The sequence below is a fragment of the Schistocerca cancellata genome, chromosome 7 (assembly GCF_023864275.1).
Source record: "Schistocerca cancellata isolate TAMUIC-IGC-003103 chromosome 7, iqSchCanc2.1, whole genome shotgun sequence".
In the NCBI taxonomy this organism is placed as follows: Eukaryota; Metazoa; Arthropoda; class Insecta; order Orthoptera; family Acrididae; genus Schistocerca; species Schistocerca cancellata.
In genome coordinates this window covers 247,777,521-247,797,595 of record NC_064632.1, presented here as the reverse complement: position 1 = coordinate 247,797,595, position 20,075 = coordinate 247,777,521, and the positions used below count along the sequence as shown (strand labels likewise).

The 20,075-nt window shown below is 45.9% G+C and overlaps 1 protein-coding gene and 1 non-coding gene across 2 annotated transcripts in view; one reads left to right on the top strand and one right to left on the bottom strand.

The window, feature by feature from the left end:
- The window catches only part of LOC126092719 (uncharacterized), an 806,259-nt gene that overhangs the window by 156,702 nt on the left and 629,482 nt on the right, over positions 1 to 20,075 (top strand). The gene's annotated exons all lie outside the window — the stretch shown is intronic.
- Trnat-ugu (transfer RNA threonine (anticodon UGU)) lies at positions 8,826 to 8,899 on the bottom strand. Its single transcript has one exon. It is a non-coding gene; the product is annotated as a tRNA-Thr (tRNA).

Sequence of the window (20,075 nt, the reverse complement as noted above, 5' to 3'; positions counted from 1 at the left end):
AGAATTATCAAACCAGTTTTTAAACTAATAAAAGCACATAGAAACACATTTCAGTAACATCTTTAAATACTTGGTTGCTAGCCAGATTAGTGTACGAACAGGGTTCAAATGAAATAACAATTCAATAAGCTCGGCTCTGTACAGGTGGTGGATCAGTTGACAACAACAAATAGAAAGGAAAGTCACACACACACCATACATTTAACCCTAGAAATAACAGTGTATTAACATATTGCCATAACATGTACTACCATCTGCTGGGACGTTATGCCCACCACAAAAAATTAAAAATTTTCATTCATTGTCGTTAGCTTTCATTAACAACATACTTTGTAAATATTTACTGGAGTATTAGTAATGTCCAAAACCTGAGAATATCTTTTAGCAGAATCTTAACAATATTAATTTGTTTTCCAGAATGTGTACAGTGTTACGGGGGATACTTTATGACCATGACAAAAATAAATAATAAAAAAAGCTACAAATTTCGTTAATTATCGTTGAATTTCATTCTAAACACACTTATTAAAGATACGTAGATGTGTAAGAGGGGTACTGAACCTCAATATATGACTATGATATTTCTTGTGAAAACTCACTTTCTCTTCTAAGACTAAATTTTTCAGTAAAACTTAACACAAAAATTTAGAAGTGTTACGGAGTCTAGCTTGAGAAATCATTAAAAACAATAAATATTTTTATTTAATTTTAAATTATAGGGTACATGGCTAGACAACGATGTTTTCAGGAGGTGGGTATAAAGTAAGCGCCCCTCCCTCGCTCTTGGTAATGTGAGGATTAAATACATAAGAAGTGTAGCCGCTACGAAATTTAACACATGAAATGCTGGCCAATTATAATTATAGATCAAATTGTACAATGAACTTGATAATCCGTGCCACACATACGTCAGTTTATATAACATCAGTACCTGATTGGCTTATACACAAGACTAATTTCACCACACGAAAACCATTTAAAACAATGTTCAACGGAAATACTTATAAGATCGCCAAAGCGCAACCACGTACATGACTACATTAACGTCTACACTACTGCCCATTAAAATTGTTACACCACGAAGATGACGTGCTACAGACGCGAAATTTAACCGACAGGAATAAGATGCTGTGATATGCAAATGATTAGCTTTTCAGAGCTTTCACACTAGTTTGGCGCCGGTGGCGACACCTACAACGTGCTGACATGAGGAAAGTTTCCAGTCGATTTCTCATACACAAACAGCAGTTGACCGGCGTTGCCTGGTGAAACGTTGTTGTGATGCCTCGTGTAAGGAGGAGAAATGCGTACCATCACGTTTCCGACTTTGATAAAGGTCAGATTGTAGCCTATCGCGATTGCGGCTTATCGTATCGCGACATTGCTGCTCGCTTATCGGTGGGTTCAAGAAGGGAATACGGAACGCCGTGCTGGATCCCAACGGCTTCGTATCACTAGCAGTCGAGATGACAGGCATCTTATCCGCATGGCTGTAACGGATCGTGCAGCCACGTCTCGATCTCTGAGTCAACAGCTGGGGACGTTTGCAAGACAACAACCATCTCCACGAACAGTTCGACGACGTTTGCAGCAGCATGGACTATCATCTTGGAGACCATGGCTGCGGTTACCCACGACGCTGCATCACAGACAGGAGCGCCTGCGATGGTGTACTCAACGACGAACCTGGGTGCACGAATGGCAAAATGTCATTTTTTTCGGATGAATCCAGGTTCTGTTTACACCATCATGATGGTCGCATCCGTGTTTGGTGACTGAACGTACATTGGAAGCGTGTAATCGACATAGCCATACTGGCGTATCACCCGGCGTGATGGTATGGGGTGCCATTGTTTACACGTCTCGGTCACCTCTTGTTCCCATTGACGGCACTTTGAACAGTGGACGTTACACTTCAGATGTGTTACGACCCGTGGCTCTACCCTTCATTCGATCCCTGCGAAACCCTACATTTCAGCAGGATAATGCACGACCGCATGTTGCAAGTCCTGTACGGGCCTTTCTGGACACAGAAAATGTTCGACTGCTGCCCTGGCCAGCACATTCTCCAGATCCCTCACCAATTGAAAACGTCTGGTCAATGGTGGCCGAGCAACTGGCTCGTCACAATACGCCAGTCACTACTCTTGATGAACTGCGGTATCGTGTTGAAGCTGCATGGGCAGCTGTACCCGTACACGCCATCCAAGCGCTGACTCAATGCCCAGGTGTATCAAGGCCATTATTACGGCCAGAGGTGTTTGTTCTGGGTACTGATTTGTCAGGATCTATGCACCCAAATTTCGTGAAAATGTAATCACATGTCAGTTCTAATATAATATAACTGTCCCATGAATAACCGTTTATCAGCCGCATTTCTTCTTGGTATAGCAATTTTAATGGCCAGTAGTGTACATTTACATATGCATATGTACGCCGAAATTCACCGTACGTTACGTGGCGGAGGGTACCCTGTGCCGCTACCAGTCTTTTCCTTTCCTGTGGCACTCTCAAATGGAGCGAGAGAAAAACGACTGTCTAGCTGTCTATATGCTTCGGTATGAGCCTTAATTCCTCGTGTCTTATCTTCGTTGTCCTTACGAGCAACGTACGTTAGTTGCAACAGTATTGTTCTGCAGTCAGCTTCAAATGCCGGTGATTTCTCGAAAATAACGTCGCTTTCCCTCCACGAATTGTCATTTGGGTTCCTGAAGAATCTTCCTAACACGTTTTGTTCGAACCTACCGGTAACAAATCCAGCAGCTCACCTCTGCATTGTTTCGATGTCTTCCCTCAATCCGATGTGGTACGGATCCCAAACACTCGACCAGCACTCAAGAACAGGTTGCATCCGCGTCTCATATGCGGTCTCCTTTACAGGTGAACCACCATTTCCTAAAATTCTACCAATAAACCGAGATCGACCATTCACCTTCCCTACCACAGTTCTCAAATGCTCGTTCCATTTCATATCGCTTTGTAACGTTACGCCCAGACCTGACTGTCAAGTAGGAGACTATTAATACTGTATCCGAACATTACAGGTTTGTTCTGCCTACGCTACGGTCGCAGGTTCGAATCCTGCCTCCGGCATGGATGTGTGTGATGTCCTTAGGTTAGTTAGGTTTAAGTAGTTCTAAGTTCTAGGGGACTGATGACCACAGCAGTTAAGTCCCATAGTGCTCAGAGCCATCTGAACCATTTGAACCATCCGCATTAACCAACTTTTTTTTCAAATGTAAAACTAGCTGCTACTCATCACACCAACTAGAAATTTTGTATAAATTATCTTGAATCCTCCGATAATCAATCAACTTCGACACCTTACCGTACACCACAGCTTGATCAGCAAACAACAGCAGATTGCTGCCCACCCTGTCCGCCAAATCACATTTCCCTGGCGCACCCATAACGATACCTTCGTCTCTAATGAACACTCGCCGTCGAGGACAACGTACTGGGTTCTATTAATTAAGAAGTCTTCGAGCCACTTACATATCTGTGTACTTATTCCATATGCCCGTACCTTCGTTAACAGCCTGCAAAGGGCACTGCATCAAATGCTTTCCGGACATTCCCCTTCACCCATAGTTCGCAGTATATCATGTGAGAAAAGGGCAAGCTGAGTTTCGCACGAGCGATGCTTTCTAAAACCTTGCTGATCCGTCGATATGTTGATTCTCAGTTCCAAGGATATTTTGTATACAGTCATGCTCATAAATTAAGGATAATGCTGATACATAGTGAGACAACGCTCTGGTGGGCGGTTTGCGGATTTAAATCACCTCGGGGTATGACCATGCTATGCACTTGACCTGCAGTCGTCGCACGGTGGCCCTGGCATCAGTCCACATACGCAGAGGTGTGTTGGTGCATGTCAGATTGCGGTGCAACGAGTAAGTGTGCAGACATTTTCAGACGTGCTAATGGTGACTGTGCGTTGACAATGGCTCAAAGAACACATATTGGTGACGTTATGAGGGGTAGAATACTAGGGCGACTGAAGGCTGGTCAGACACAGCAGGTCGTAGTACGGGCCCTCTGTGTGCCACAAAGTGTGATCTCAAGATTATGGCAACGATTCCAGCAGACAAGAAACGTGTCCAAGCGCTACAGTACGGGACGTCCACAGTGTACAACACTACAAGAACACCGATATCTCACTATCAGTGTTCGGAGACGGCCACGGAGTACTGCAGGTAGCCTTGCTCGGGACCTTACCGCAGCTACTGGAACAGTTGTCTCCAGACACACAGTCTACAGACGACTGAACGGACATGGTTTTTTCGTCCGGAGACCTGCAAGGTGCATTCCACTGACCTCTGGTCACGGGAGAACCCGTAAAGCCTCGTGTCAAGAACACCGTACATGGTCATTGGAACAGTGGTCCCTGATTATGTCCAGGTATAGTCTGAACAGCGATTCTCGCTGGGATTTCATCTGGCGTGAACCAGGAACTAGATACCAACCCCTTAATGTCCTTGAAAGGGAGGTCGTGGTTTGATGGTATGGGATGGGAGTATGATTGGTGCACGTACACCCCTGCATGTCTTTGACAGAGGAACTCTAACAGGTGAGGTGTACTGGGACGTCATTTTGCACCAGTATGTCCGCCTTTTCAGGGGTGCTGTGGGTCCCACCTTCCTTCTGATGGATGACAACGCACGGCCCCCCCGAGCCGCCTTCATGGAGGAGTACCTTGAAACAGAAGATATCAGGTGAATGGAGTGGCCTGCCTGTTCTCCAGACCTAAATCCCATCGAGCACTTCTGTGATGCTCTCGGTCGACGTATCGCTCACGTCTTGAAACCCCTAGGACACTTCAGGAGCGCCGACAAGCACTGGTACAAGAATGGGAGGCTATACCTCAGCAGCTGCTCGACCACCTGATCCAGCGTATGCCAACCCGTTGTGCGGCCTGTGTACGTGCGCATGGTGATCATATCTCATATTGATATCTGGGTACATGCGCAGGAAACAGTGGCGTTTTGTAGCACATGTGTTTCGGGCCAGTTCTCTCAACTTATCACCAATTCCGTGGACTTACAGACCTGTGTCGTGTGTGTTCCCTATGCGACTGTGCTATTAGCGCCACTTTTGTGTAGTGCCATGTTGTGTGGCACCACATTCTGCATTTATCCTTAATTTATTAGCATGATTGTATTCCAACTGAGAATATGTTGAATGATTCTACAGTAAACCTAAAGAAAGAGACGTCCTGGTTCAAATAACAAATGGATGCTCACCAGATCCAACGCCGGCCGGTGTGGCCGAGCAGTTCTAGGCGCTTCAGTCCGGAACAGCGCGTCTGCTACGGTCGCAGGTTCGAATCCTGCCTCGGGCATGGATGTGTGTGATGTCCTTAGGTTAGTTCGGTTTAAGTAGTTCTAAGTTCTAGGGGACTGATGACCTCAGATGTTAAGTCCCATAGTGCTCAGAGCTCATTTTGAACCAGATCCAACACAAGCCTGCTGGGCAGATGAGGTGGACGCAGATCATGATGAAATACGCCTCACTAAGCTGCAGCCAATTTAAACCTTACCTGGCAGAAATCTTCTATGCGAGAAACACAACAAACTGCCGGACGACAATGCTCGGTTAAACTGTTACTCATGGCACAGCACACCCCTAGTAGCTAACGGTACAAACCATCCACTGCAATGCCCTGTTCCACACAAGGAGTCTTACCAATCAAGAGCTCTAGCGCAAGACACGGCGAGGAAGATGCTCCCCTTCTCCACCGTTCGGTCTGCAACCTCCATTTCCCTCTCACGCGCCTGCTATCGGGTCGCGATGTGGACCAACACGCCGCTGTGCAGCAACGCGGTCATTAACTAAACGGGTGTTGGTGTGTGGGATAGTTGCTTTTGTCATTAAAGCAATTCAACAGCACACTTTGATATACACTCCTGGAAATGGAAAAAAGAACACATTGACACCGGTGTGTCAGACCCACCATACTTGCTCCGGACACTGCGAGAGGGCTGTACAAGCAATGATCACATGCACGGCACAGCGGACACACCAGGAACCGCGGTGTTGGCCGTCGAATGGCGCTAGCTGCGCAGCATTTGTGCACCGCCGCCGTCAGTGTCAGCCAGTTTGCCGTGGCATACGGAGCTCCATCGCAGTCTTTAACACTGGTAGCATGCCGCGACAGCGTGGACGTGAACCGTATGTGCAGTTGACGGACTTTGAGCGAGGGCGTATAGTGGGCATGCGGGAGGCCGGGTGGACGTACCGCCGAATTGCTCAACACGTGGGGCGTGAGGTCTCCACAGTACATCGATGTTGTCGCCAGTGGTCGGCGGAAGGTGCACGTGCCCGTCGACCTGGGACCGGACCGCAGCGACGCACGGATGCACGCCAAGACCGTAGGATCCTACGCAGTGCCGTAGGGGACCGCACCGCCACTTCCCAGAAAATTAGGGACACTGTTGCTCCTGGGGTATCGGCGAGGACCATTCGCAACCGTCTCCATGAAGCTGGGCTACGGTCCCGCACACCGTTAGGCCGTCTTCCGCTCACGCCCCAACATCGTGCAGCCCGCCTCCAGTGGTGTCGCGACAGGCGTGAATGGAGGGACGAATGGAGACGTGTCGTCTTCAGCGATGAGAGTCGCTTCTGCCTTGGTGCCAATGATGGTCGTATGCGTGTTTGGCGCCGTGCAGGTGAGCGCCACAATCAGGACTGCATACGACCGAGGCACACAGGGCCAACACCCGGCATCATGGTGTGGGGAGCGATCTCCTACACTGGCCGTACACCACTGGTGATCGTCGAGGGGACACTGAATAGTGCACGGTACATCCAAACCGTCATCGAACCCATCGTTCTACCATTCCTAGACCGGCAAGGGAACTTACTGTTCCAACAGGACAATGCACGTCCGCATGTATCCCGTGCCACCCAACGTGCTCTAGAAGGTGTAAGTCAACTACCCTGGCCAGCAAGATCTCCGGATCTGTCCCCCAATGAGCATGTTTGGGACTGGATGAAGCGTCGTCTCACGCGGTCTGCACGTCCAGCACGAACGCTGGTCCAACTGAGGCGCCAGGTGGAAATGGCATGGCAAGCCGTTCCACAGGACTACATCCAGCATCTCTACGATCGTCTCCATGGGAGAATAGCAGCCTGCATTGCTGCGAAAGGTGGATATACACTGTACTAGTGCCGACATTGTGCATGCTCTGTTGCCTGTGTCTATGTGCCTGTGGTTTTGTCAGTGTGATCATGTGATGTATCTGACCCCAGGAATGTGTCAATAAAGTTTCCCCTTCCTGGGACAATGAATTCACGGTGTTCTTATTTCAATTTCCAGGAGTGTATGTACTGGATCGGGACTCGATACTGGATGCTCCACTTCTGTACAACGGCTGCCTTAACCGCCTCAGCCACCCAGACCGCCTTCCCCTTCGACCCAAATTCCCAAGTGCTGGTCACCAGTGATGTTGTGACCCAGTTCATTTACCCCATTGGCAGCAGCCTAACTGTATTCCCAGAATCGAACAATGTTATGTATTGACACGGAAACTGCCACACATGCAGAAAAGAACGTACACCACATATATAATTATAAATGTAATATGGTCTTTGATTGCTCTCCTTACAATTCAGTTTACAATTGGTTTATTCCAGCCTGTTGATAGTGTAGGTGACGCCGGGAAAACATTGTGGATGCTTGTCAACACATTCGGAAAACGTCTGGAATTTATTAACGTGTACTGGCATCGATGAGGAGACTTGCTGAAGCCTGCCTTCACAAGAACGGTGGACGTGTGGAACACTTGTAATGTGTCTGTCCTGATGCGCATATCTGCAGTTTCGATCCTCGGGGACTCTGTTACAACGTGTTCGTGTACACAGTCGTCACTCTTATCAGGAAAACCACTGGTTTCCAGACCTTGCTCTGTTAGGATTATTTACTTGTTTCCTGCACTCGCTGCTTTCATTTGTACCCTTAGTGCTCATACTACTTGTGGTTTGACTCTGTATACGAGGAAAAATTTTGGAAATTTGTGGTAAGTTCCTATGGGACGAAACTGCTGAGGTCATCGGTCGCTAGGCTCAGACAGTGCGACTACATACGACCAATTTCAAGGCTTGTAAGCGAAAGTAAACTTATAGAAGTCGGTACCAGACGAATTTGCACCGATAACGGAGAACAAAAACGGCTCTCGTCAGAGAATAAAGAAATGATTCAGACAGCGTGTAATAAATTGAAACATCTTCACCCGTTCTTTCGATGTTATTTATTATACAGCAAGCAGTTTCGATGCCTTAATACGCCATCTTCAGGTCTTAACTGACGCTGAGGGGGTCACCTCCAGTTGTACATACTGTTGGGATCGTGTATACGATTGGAGATAACCCCCGTCAGCGTCAATTAAGCCCTGGAGATGGTGCACTGAGTCACCTAAACTGGTTTCTATGTAATAAATAACATCGAAAGGACGGCTGCAGATGTTTCATTTTATTATATATGTCAATGGCCTAAGTCCCACAAACCTTCAGTCAGAAGGATGAACAGACAAAAACTTAGTTCTGACAGGGTTGCTCCAACGGAAGTATAGACGTGGGAGTGACATTTACGCATTTCTTTTAATCCATTAATTTCAGTTCTACTTTTTCATTTTCCAAATACGTTATACAGAAAAGACGATGAAAAATATAGGATTGCGCTTAAACCCTGTCCCTATTAGGCAGCGTGTCGGTAATGCAGTGATCGTCGTAGACGGTGACAACAAAAGTAATTTTCAATGAAATGAACACCCTGAGCTGCTTACAGGCGTTGACATACGTCAGCGGGGTCAGATGAAAACGTGTGCCCCGACCGGGACTCGAACCCGGGATCTCCTGCTTACATGGCAGACGCTCTATCCATCTGAGCCACCGAGGACACAGAGGCTAGCGCGACTGCAGGGATTTATCTCTGGCAAGCCTCCCGCGAAACCTACATTCTCAACGTATTGTCCAACACTACATTCGTAGTGCCCCCGCCCATTATACTCATTACTCGCGGCGCGTTGCCGATTCCCGTAAGAGTTCGGGAACTGTTTGTGCATACGCACAGAAGAAGATGGTCAAGTGGCCGCTGAGCCTTAACTATATATATATATACAGGGTGTTACAAAAAGGTACGGCCAAACTTTCAGGAAACATTCCTCACACACAAATAAAGAAAAGATGTTATGTGGACATGTGTCCGGAAACGCTTAATTTCCATGTTAGAGCTTATTTTAGTTTCTTCCACCTACGCTCAATGGAGCACATTATCATGATTTCATACGGGATTCTCTACCTGTGCTGCTAGAACATGTGCCTTTACAAGTACGAGACAACATGTGGTTCATGCACGATGGAGCTCCTGCACATTTCAGTCGAAGTGTTCGTACGCTTCTCAACAACAGATTCGGTGACCGATGGATTGGTAGAGGCGGACTAATTCTATGGCCTCCAAGCTCTCCTGACCTCAACTCTCTTGACTTTCATTTATGGGGGCATTTGAAAGCTCTTGTCTACGCAAACCCGGTACCAAATATAGAGACTCTTCGTGCTCGCATTGTGACGGCTGTGATACAATACGCCATTCTCCAGGGCTGCATCAGCGCATCAGGGATTCCATGCGACGGAGGGTGGATGCATGTATCCTCGCTAACGGAGGACATTTTGAAAATTTCCTGTAACAAAGTGTTTGAAGTCACGCTGGTACGTTCTGTTGCTTTGTGTTTCCATTCCATGATTAATGTGATTTGAAGAGAAGTAATAAAATGAGCTCTAACATGAAAAGTAAGCGTTTCCGGACATATGTCCACATAACATATTTTCTTTATTTGTATGTGAGGAATGTTACCTGAAAGTTTGGCCGTACCTTTTTGTAACACCATATATATATATATATATATATATATATAAAGTAATTTTCATTTTCTCCCTATCTTTAGCCTACCCTCAGCGATGTTAATGCTTACGGCGGCATCGTCCACTAGCTCAGCAGCAGAGACTGTGGGTCACATCCCGATGCGTTGTTAGAGTGTAGGATGATTAAAAAAAAACTTTCGCTACTTCAGAGGGTACCCATGAAAAACGAGTGATTGTAGAACCGTGAAACATTGTGAAAACATTTGTAAGAGAAATAACGAACAAACCATTGAAAGAAACACACTTAAATATCCACATTTGTTAACTACAAATCATGTCTGCGTTACGGTTACAAATATAGCTCGGTGTGACGACTGTCTACATCCACGACAACCTGGAACAGCAGTAGACATACCATTTCACTGTTGTTCGCAGCGCTTTTCGAACGGTGAACCGGGGAACGTTCAGCAGTCGTGACACAGCTTGTGCACCACTTGAAGATCGCACATTGCGTCCAAGGTAATCTACAGTTACTGTAGATACAAATATCACTTCAGTCACGTGCGCATCAGGCTATCGTCACGTTCATCCTAAACCTAAATTATAGTGGCCAAATATCATAGGACCACACAGGCAGACGACTCTACCATCGGCTGCTGAAGCCTATGTTGTGCATTTCAAGAGTGGAAATGTGAAGCGTCCTACTATTTTTTCATATAACGCGTTTTCAGTGTTACTGTGTTCTCTGCACTCTGTTGCAAATCTGTTGACATGTTCCAAGACGGAAATCATGGAAGAAATGTTTCAAATATTCATTACTAGGTTACGCATGATCTTTGCACCAAACGGTGTTTCCTTCTGGAGTGGGAAGTGCGATGCCTCAAGGTCTCCTCCATTTAGCCTGAGGCAGAATACACTAGCTTTTGGTAAGTCAGCACAGCTTATTCAGCTACGACAGTGATTTTGCAATTAGATACTAAGAAATACAAGGAAGGATTTTTTTGGGCAATATCTACACGAAACCCAGCTCGCACTTTTGTCACATGACATCCTGAAAACCGTGGAAGGAAGAAAGAAAGAAAGATTGGGTCTAATGTTCAGTTGACATAAAGGTCATTACACATGGAGCACAAGCTCGAATTGTGCCAAGGATGAGGCCTTGCATTTCCAAAGGAACCATCCCAGTATTTGCCGGGAGCTATTTAGGGGCATCACGGGAAATCTAAATCTGGATGGAAGGATGCGGGTTTCAACTGTCGTACACCCAAGAGTGAGTCCAGTGTACTAACCACTGTGCCGCTTTGCTCAGTCTGAAAACCATGGGTCAAGGCAGTCAGTTAGATGCAATATTTCTAGATTCCCCCCCCCCCTCCCTCCCCAGGACGGAATTAATACACGCCAGCTGTCTGCATTTAGTGCAAGCCATGGAAGAGTGTGAACGTTTTCAAATGTCTGCGAATCATGGAACTGAGGCGGAACGTGGGGACCAGCCCGGTATTCACCTAGCAGGACGTGGAAAACCGCCTAAAAACCACATCCAGGCTGGTTGGCATACCGGCCAGCGTTGTTAATCCGCCGGGTGGATTCGATCTGGGGCCAGCGCACCTACCCGAGTCCAGGAATGCATTAGCGCTCTCGGCTGCACTGGCGGGTTCTTATGAAAAGTACGATTGTGTGGCATATAAGACGAAATTTGCGACTAGACTAAGAATTTCTTGGACGAGCGGATGCAAAATGTTATCTTGGATGGCCAATCATCAACAGATGTAGAGATAACCTCGGATGTTCCCTAGGAAAGTGCATTGGGTCCGGCATTCACCTACACTATCAACAGGCTGAAATAAACCAATTGTAAACTGGATTGTGAGGAGAACAATCAAGGACCGTGTTACATGTATAATTATATATGTGGTGTATGTTCTTTTGGACATGTCCGGCTATTTCAGTGTGAATGCATACCATTGTGGTACAAGGAAGTACAATCTGAACGGAAACTACTTCGGTTTACTGGTAGAATACCAGGGAAAAGCAACCAGTCTACAAATGAGATTCCTTAAGAATCACTCGTGCAGCCCATCCTAAAATATTTCTGAAGCATGTGGGATCCGTACCAAACAGGACTAGCAGGTGATATCGAATGCATACAGAGAAGGGCAGCACGACTGGTCACAGGTTTCTTTGAGCCCCGGAAGAATGTCACAGAGGTGATGATAGAACTGGGAGAATTTTGAAGATAGATGACCATAAGAATATACTACAACCACCAAATATCCCTCTCGTAGGGATAGTGAGGACACTATTAGATTAATCACAGCATGCACGAAGGCATTTAAACATTCTTCCTGCACTCAATACGTAAATGGAACAGGAAAAAGTACTAGTAACTAACACAGTCGGATCGTCTGTAATGCACTTCACAGTGTTTCGCAGGGCATAGACGTAGATGTAGATTATTAGGTCAAGTAAAGCTGTCAGGCTATTCCACGTATTACCAACGCATACAATCAACTTCTTTAATTTTAAAGATGCTGCTAAATATTGTTTTCAGTGCAGGCGTGTTAGATCTGCAAATGCAAATGATCAAAGTGCGTCATTCTCGCCCATCTCAAATGTCTATTAAAACTGTTATTCTGAAACAGAGGAATGGAAAAAGTGAGTATATTCAGAAGAGGAAACATCGTGGCTGTTGTGCACCATGCCATACTTCATCTGCCAGGCCAGTCACGTTTATTAATTGTAAAACAGAAAGACTTCTTGACAATGTTGCCATTTCTCCTACAATAGCACAAGGAGTTCTGCAGTAAATTTTGCAACATCTGATCCCAAGAATTGAGTTGTGTAAGAAACACAAGTTAATAATGAGAGACTTTTTTAATTTAATTTAATTATTGTCTTTTAAAAAATTTAAAAGGTTTGAGAGACGGTTTTCTTTGCTACAGTTATTCTAGTTGAATGATTAATGTTGTGTTTCTGTACTCTGCCTCAGTATCAGCGGCACCCGTAACAAAATCCACTCGTACACGAACCAGGAAGTAAGCAGTCTAGTGCAAAGCGAGGTGTACATGGACGTAAGCGAGATTAGACTGGTTGGTTGAACTTTTTTTTTTCCTTTATTGTGATTTCATTCCCCTGCCCCATATGGGTAGGGGAGGGCTGTCAGCGGCACAATCCGCCGCTCTTCAGCCAAGTGACATGACAACTAAAACAAGAATAAAATGATACATACATAAGGAGATAAAAAATGGGAACATAAAACAGAGTAAGGGGAGAAAATGGAGGTAAAAATACACTGACATATAGACGTTCATGGGGGACAGTTAAAAAAGTCACCAGAAAATTAAAAAACACAGTTGCCGATTCTTAAAACACAGAGAAGACACTGAATTCGCATGCACATGTTAAAAGTTGGCCACAGTATTAAAAACACTCTGAAACAACACACTTAAAACCCACTTGGAGCACACACGACGAAGAATAAAACTACCAGGTGGGACCTGCCGAGGGAAAGGTCAGAGAGGATGGATAAGGACGGGAGAGCAAGGGGGAGAAGGGGAAGCGGCGGGATGAAGAGAGGAGGGGCAACCGTGGGTTCACAAAGAGGCAGGAGACACGTGGGGTGGGAGAGGAAGAGGGAAGACAGGGCAGGAGGGAGTGCAGAGACACTGAAAGGAGGCACAAGAGATGAAGGGGGAGTAGGAGGGGAAAGCCGCTCAGGAGGAGGGAGGGGGAGGAGAGGGAGCCCTGAGGAGGAGGCAGGAAGAGGGGGTTAGAGTTGGTAGGAAGGGTAGATGTCAGGGCGAAGCTCATCATCCGGGAGGGGTAGACGGTGGAAGTTGTGTAGGGAAAGGAGATGGAGGGTGTGGAGATGGAGAGAGGGAGGGACACAACGGTAAAGGCGCGGCAACTGGTTGGGGGTGAAGAGGAAGGGAGACACCAGGGGGTGAGGGGGATCAAGGCGGTGGACAATATATAATGTGTGAATGTGTTCAAGGAAAAGGAGAAGGTGGGGTTGTTGGTTGAGCTTTTTTTTTTTTTTTTCTTTATTGTAATTTGAACACCCCATACAAGGTGGGCTGGCAGCGGAAAAGTGTACTCCACTCTTCAGCCATAAGCAGTACAATAAAAGAGAAAGGGAGACAGAAAAGGAACAGACTGGCGGTTTAAAAAACAGTAGATACAATAATTTAAAAAACATGAAGCCGTTCACACTCGACGAAACAAACAAGAAAACTGTCGGCACTGTGCACAAACACTGACGAGTTAGACGGCACATGTGAACGAAGGAGCGTGGACGGCGAAAAACACTGAGGCACAAACACGACGGCACAGACACTAAACCGAGGGCGATGATCTCCGGCGCGCGAATGTTCACTAGGCGTGTGCGAGTCCGTGGACCTGCCAAGAGAGGAGGAGGAGGAGGAGGGGAAGTGGGAGAGCGAGAGGCGAGAGCAGAGACGCCACGGGCAGGGGAGAGAGGGGGGAGAGAGGAAGGGGGAGGGGAAGCCCAGGGGAAGAGGGGTGGAGGGAGGGGATGGGGGAAAAGGAAAGAGAAGGGAAGGGAAGAGAAGGGAGGGAGGGTGCCTAAGGGAAAGGACACCGGAAGTGGGGGGGGGCAGGGTCAAAGTTCATAGGAGGGGTAGATGGAGGGGAGGAGGACATCATCAGGGAGGGGGAGCTGGCGGAAGCCACCTTGGGAGAGAGTAAGGAGGGTGGAGAGATGGAGACCGGGTGGGACGTGGGAATACAGGCGCGGCTGCGGGCGGGGGTGGGAGAGGATCAGGAATATTAGCGGGTGAGGAGGATCAAGTTTACGGGAGGTGTACAGGATCCGTATTCTTTCAAGGAAAAGGAGGAGGTGGGGGAAGGGGATGAGATCATACAGGATCCGCGTGGGGGACGGGAGACGGATGCGATAGGCAAGGCAGAGAGCATGGCGTTCAAGGATTTGGAGGGATTTATAAAAGGTAGGGGGGGGGCGGAGATCCAGGCTAGATGGGGTTGGTTGAGCGAGTGGCGGGCGTTTAATTACTCTATCGGGGGCGCCGCTATTGGCCGCTGGGACCACGTGTTCCACTGTGGCGCCCTCACACTAAAAGCGGGGCAGAAGGCGCGCGCCGCCACAGCTTACGGCGCAATGGTGCAGAGACCTCTGTGGGTATTCGAAGTCCATGACGTCTGGCGCGGATTCAAATTCCGCGGCGCGCGTTATCAGAAAGTTATGTATAAAAAGACAGTTTTTTAAAAAATTCTCCCGACAAATGTGAGGTTTGCCACTTACAAGGGGGCCGCACAAGCTTGATTCACTTTGATAGAGTGTGTAGAGCAGCAACATTGCAAACAGAGAGATGCAACTCTCAACCGTTTTCGAGAAAATCGGATTTATTAAACTCGCTTGTATACTTTATGAGGTCGCTAGCGTTCATGGAGTTCGCAGCGAAGCGAGTAAGTCCTTAGTTTCATAACAGCGAAGCCTCTGGATCGTAACTGCTTCCGGTATTCTTTTTTTTTTCTGGCTCCGTAATTGTAACAACATATATGTGACGCACGCAACGAAACTGCGTGATGACGGAGAACCGCTTAGCAACTTAACCCAAGTTTGATTTGCAGCACACGAATTGAAAAAACCATACACAGGCAAACTTTCGTCTATCATTACACGTGCTTTATGTAGGCGTAAGTATTGTTTCCCGTGTTTCTATGATCAGTATCAACCTGATTCGTGTGATGCTCCATGCGTTACACACTATAGTTTTCAAAAATGTAGATACAATAATATAAATGAAATGGATATACTGATTTGACTGAAAGTTCTTGTGTCTCCCGCTGTGCTTGGTTGATTTGGGAGAGGGGACCAAATAGTGAGGTCCCATCGGATTAGGGAAGGACGTCGGCCGTGCCCTTTCAAAGGAACTATCTCGGCATTTGCCTGAAGCGATGTAGGGAAATCACGGAAAATCTAAATCGGTATGGCTGAACGCAGGTTTGAACCGTCGTCCTCTAGAATGTGAGTCCAGTGTGGTATCGTGCTTCCCAAGATGAAGATTTTGAAAATAATAAACGAATCATTTAATACAGATAATTTGCACAGTCATAATAAATCAGTTGTTAGAATTAAGTGGAAATTAAAAAAGAGATGTACCGGTAGTGCCATTCGATTCATAAATCTCGCGCTTATGAAACAAATCGCTTACTCCGCCAGCTGCGGACTCGTCGATACTGCGATCATACTAAGTATGTAAGCAAACTCCATTTTCCCGAAAACGGCTGGGAGATTCGTCTTCCTGTCTGCATATCCAGAAGTCCTAGACTACCCTGCTCACCTTGTCAACATGAATTAAATCGGTGAACGGACGTTCGTATGGTCCCCTTGTTACAACGTTTGACATTTTCACTCTTCGTTTGCCTCCTTATATCCCTTGTAGAAATCGGCTCATATTCAAATTGGCAATGATCAGACTTACCACAGACCGTCCATCATCCCACACGGCTCTGCAGTGACTACGTCACGTCTGTCCGACAAACACGCGTTGTCTACTGCGCGACGGCTTAAGCGAATGTATACGTTGTCTCTGCGACATTGATGTTCCTCCCTAGGCAATGCTGATCTCGGAAAGATGAATTATTGTTTAATGTTCGATACGGAATGGATTTTGCAACGATTACCATCTATTAAGGATTTCATATGTTTTATACTATTGTGAATAATTCATCTTTACTGTAGTGGGACAAAGATGATTGAGTGCACTGCACGAGTAGCGAGTAAGATCCTTGACTCTGTGTTTCGTTTTATCTGTGGTTCACTCGCCACTCAGTCAGTTGTGCAGCACTGGAGCAGTCTTACTTCAGGCAAATTAGCGAGCAGTTAAGTCTTTCAGAGAATGAGGTCTGTTATTTGTGAATCTGGGGAAAACTATCTGGAATACTTTATTATGTGTATGAAAACCTGTTTGTAAAGCAGACAACCTTGTAGGTAAGGGAACCACAGCCATGAGTAGTTGGGTACTAATAACCACTTCAGCTGTATTTAGTCCCTTATTATTGAATCACTACCGGTTTTGTGGCACAAAAACCACATCTTCAGGCGAACATATAGGTTGAGAATTATTGAAATATATGAAAAAATGTAAATTACTAACAAACTACGGCATGCACACACTTTATTCGACATGTAAACGTCAGTACAGATATTCGGATTTAGGTTATGATATGTTCGATATGCCTGCCATCTTTGGCGATGATGTGGCGTAGACGAATAGCAAAATTTTGCATGACCCGCTGAAGTGTCGGAACGTCGATGCTCTCGATGACCTCGTGAACGGAAGTTTTCAGCTAATAATTGGTTTCGGGGTTATTGCTGTACGCGTTGTGTGATATAGCCCCATAAAAAGAAGTCACACGTCCCGAGAATATGGCAGCCAATCGAGGCAAATGGCAGTGGCATCTAGGCACACCAGAAGCAGAATGCCGTCCCCAAAGTGCCCCTCCAGGACATCAGACACTCTTCTACTTCGATGGGGTCGAGGTCCGTCTTCCATGAAAGACATCTTGTTGAAATCAGTGTCACTTTGCGTAATGGGGATAAAATCATTTTCCAAAACATTTAGGTACCGTGCCATCAAGGGATATCGCAACGATTATTCCGTAACTGGACATTGCACACAACACAGTCAGCCGTTGAGTGTGAAGAGACTTCTTGAGCGCGAAATGTTGATTACCCGTCCTCCAAATGCACCAGTTTCGCTTATTGACGGATCCATCCAAATGCAAATGCCCGATAATAAGGCGTGTGCGCACGCGCATACTAATTCCCATCATCCCCTGCGGCCAACCGTGCAGTTTGAACGTCCTAATGCAAAACATTCAGAATGTATGACGATTTTATTTCATATAGTTCAATAATTATCACTCTGTATGATTGAGACATTAGAGCGGGAAAGCTCGAAAGCTTTCCATTCAACATTCGTTGTTCGTGTTCTCTTCTGACAACGAATGTAGGCTGAAAAGGTTCCAAGCTTTGCCGCTTTAATGTTACAGTCATATGTTCATCTGAATATGTAACTTTCAGTACCGCAAAACCGGTAGTGATCCAATAATAAAGGACTAAACACAGCTGAAGCGGTTATTAATATCCAAGATTGTTTATAAAGATACTTCATTCTTTGTATTAATGGAGAAGATTTTTGGGACAGTTTTTAAAGGTAACCGTTGCATGCCCAAGAATGAGATGTTTATTTATCATAATTATTAATTGAAGGAAATCCTTGTACCCCAGATAATTAATAATATTTGTGATTAGTGTTATTGCTTTCCATTATGTCACAAATTATGCAATTGGTGGAGATGTCTGTAATTTTAATAATGAGAGAATTTCGCAGTTATTAGAGTCTTCTCATGTCGTAGAGTCATTTTTATCAATAATCAGAGTTTAATTTTTCAAGATCGATTTTCTTTAATTTAAAACCCACCTCCATCATTGTTAGTAAAGTTTCCTGTATTTTGTCGTGTGTGCATTGCACCTTACGCCAGTTCACCATTAATTTGGAACAGATTGTTTATGAAAAAAAGTATATAGTCAAAATTATCAGGTTTTGTGATAAGCAAGCGTATTAGTATTCAATGAACAAAGTTGGAAATTTCATAGTTATTTTATTCTCAGTACAATAGTATTTTATTTTTGTGGTTATTCGGCCGGACGGGGTGGCCGAACGGTTCGAGGTGCTACAGTCTGGAACCGCGTGACCGCTACGGTCGCAGGTTGGAATCCTGCCTCGGGCATGGATGTGTGTGATGTCCTTAGGTTAGTTAGGTTTAAGTAGTTCTAAGTTTTAGGGGATTGATGACCTCAGCAGTTAAGTCCCATAGTGCTCAGAGCCATTTGAACCATTTTTCGAAGTCAAACATTGCACTTCATATCACGCTTCATTCATAATGCACTTCTGTATTGAGTTTCAGTTATATAGGGTGTTTCCGTAAGAGCGTGCAAAAATTTAGCAGGACATAGAGGATGCTCCACTGAACAATTTGAGGCAGCGCACGTGGGGTCGGAGAAGCCAGCTTAAGGCTGTAATAGGAATAAAATCACATTACTGTGTACTTTTCTACTTACATTAATTAACGGAAATACCATCATTGACACAATGAACGTACCATTTGAACTGTATCTCACAAAACTTGCTGAAACTGACGGCCATCAGCCTCAATGCAAGCATGACATCGACGAACAAGATTCTGACGCACCGTCACGAACATCCCTGGTGTGTTTCGGTTCAAATGATTCAGATGGCTATGAGCACTATGTGACTTAACTTCTGAGGTCATCAGTCGCCTAGAACTTAGAACTAATTAAACCTAACTAACCTAAGGACATCATACACATCCATGCCCGAGGCAGGATTCGAACCTGCGACCGTAGCGGTCGCTCGGCTCCAGGCTGTAGCGCCTAGAACCGTACGGCCACTCCGACCGGCGGTGTGTTTCGAATCATATCACAGGCTACAATTCTGGCAACTACTTCCATCTACATATCCACTAGGGTCTCATACTCAAGTGACTTTAGATATCCCCATAAGAAATATTCAAGGGAATTCAGGTCAGGTTACCTCGCAGGCCACGGAACAGGACTTTCCCGTTCCAGTTCAGCGACCACGAGATACTGTACCGGTACTGCTCCATCGTATTGTACTATACGTCTCTGAAAAGCACTGAGTAATGGATGGATATGTCGTTGATTCATAGCAAGTTCTGTCATTGGACAATGTAAGTACGATACAACGGAGCCACCTTGTGGCCACGCAAAGTGAAGAAAACCTGCACCATGACTTCCTGGTAATCAGGATCGTCTTTCTTATTTCCTTGCAGGAAATAATGTAGCCGCCCGCGGTGGCCGAGCGTTTCTAGGCGCTTCAGTCCGGAACAGCACGACTGCTACGGTCGCAGGTTCGAATCCTGCCTCGGGCATGGACGTGTGTGGTGTCCTTAGGTTAGTTAGGTTTACGTAGTTCTAAGTTCTAGGGGTCTGATGACCTCAGACGTTAAGTACCATAGTACTCAGAGCCATTTGAACCAATTTTTTAAATAATGTACACGTAAATAAACAGAACAGTACGTGTATACTTGTACGCATGTTAGTTGTAAATAAGCTGGAAAACAGTCATGCTAGACAAATCGGTGAACAAGTTTACTTCTGGCCGGCCGGAGTGGCCGAGCGGTTCTAG